The sequence below is a fragment of the Tarenaya hassleriana genome, unplaced genomic scaffold (genome assembly GCF_000463585.1).
Source record: "Tarenaya hassleriana unplaced genomic scaffold, ASM46358v1 Cleome2, whole genome shotgun sequence".
In the NCBI taxonomy this organism is placed as follows: Eukaryota; Viridiplantae; Streptophyta; class Magnoliopsida; order Brassicales; family Cleomaceae; genus Tarenaya; species Tarenaya hassleriana.
The window spans coordinates 890,097-891,703 of NW_010965372.1; positions in this window are offsets into that span (position 1 = coordinate 890,097).

Consider the following 1,607-nt stretch of genomic DNA (forward strand, 5'->3'; position numbering starts at 1 on the left):
TCTTCCCTCGTTCTCGTTGTCACAATCTTCCTTTTCACATTAGAAAAACGCGAAAAGAAAATGATATCAATTTTAAGTTAGATTGTATTTTTATTAAAACTATTTATTTTTATTTTTAATCTAGTATCTCTCACTAAGAGCTGTTTCCAATTAATTTCCGGTCGATTAATTAACTTAATCGCGATCGTGAGAATAATAATAAAATAAATTGGCAATGAGAAAGAGAGATGAAACGGCAGCGATTACTCACTGAACCAAACATTTGAGGCGAAAGCAAAACGCGGTGCAGAGTATATGACTATTCAATGTGAATATAGAATATTAAATGTTTATGTATGCTCAATTCAATGTATTTAATAAAGTTGGTAACTAAGATCTAACCGGTTGAGAATGCACATAAACTCTCCAAAATTTGGTTCACAAATCTCAAGAGATAATTAAAAAATAGATTCGATGAAAATCTTGTTCGAAAGAAGAGTTTGATCATTGGGTTAAATCAAGGAAAAAAAAAGTTGGTAATTAATATATATTGGAATATATTTTTATAAAAATTGAAAATAAAATACATTGAAATTTCATGGTTCGAATCATATTTATGCGTGGAAATGAATGCTGTTATCCAATATATAAATAGGGAAAAAGTCTTCAAAAAGTCTAAGAAATCAATGCCACCTACTTGATGAAAGAGAATATAGATCCATACAGAGACCTATGATGTGATAAATAAATTGTGTCAAATAACTTGCTTTTAGTTTCAAAATACTAAAATAATTTATATTCTATTTATTTTAAAAATATTTATATAGGTTTAAAAATTATGAATATCTTTTTTTTTTATCACGGTTTCGATATTGGTATTTTGAGTTTAGTTTTTTTATAAAAAAAATTGTGTGCATATATATGTATGTATATATATATTGGTATTTCAGACATATTTTACAAATATGGATATAATATATATTTGTATCTTGTTTAATTAAAATATTGTTATATTTCCGACATATTTTAATTAAACAAGATACAAACACACATTATGACGAACTTCGATTATGCCCAATGGCACGTACCATTCTCCTATTCCAAATAAATAAATACTCGAAGACAAGGGAGACAAGAAGTCAATTCCATGATGAAGTTATAATATTATATAATATACAATCATTCAATCTTTTGAATATATAAATATTAAAAAGGTAAGTAATTTGAATGTGTTAAATCATTATATATTAATCGAAAGAGTGAGAGCAAATCAATACGATCCACTTGGAAATCAAAATCAAACTTATTGAAGCTTCTTCTAAGTTGATAACCCAAAGTGTTGTTCATCCTAACATGAATTAACTTTTCCATCAGAATTCCGTGTGACAAAGAAGTAACCTTTTCCACACCACAATAATACCCAATTGTATTTTCGGACTATCATGATCTCTTGAATACATATAAAAATCTATGGTTACAGGTTAAGGCGCTTCCAATGCTAAAAATGTAAAATCATATGATTATTCTACAACTACCATATTCAGTGGTTTTCTTCTTCTTTTGGGTTCTTAAACCTAACAAATCTTGGATGCTGCAACAATCTGTACATAACCCCCCCCCCCCCCCCC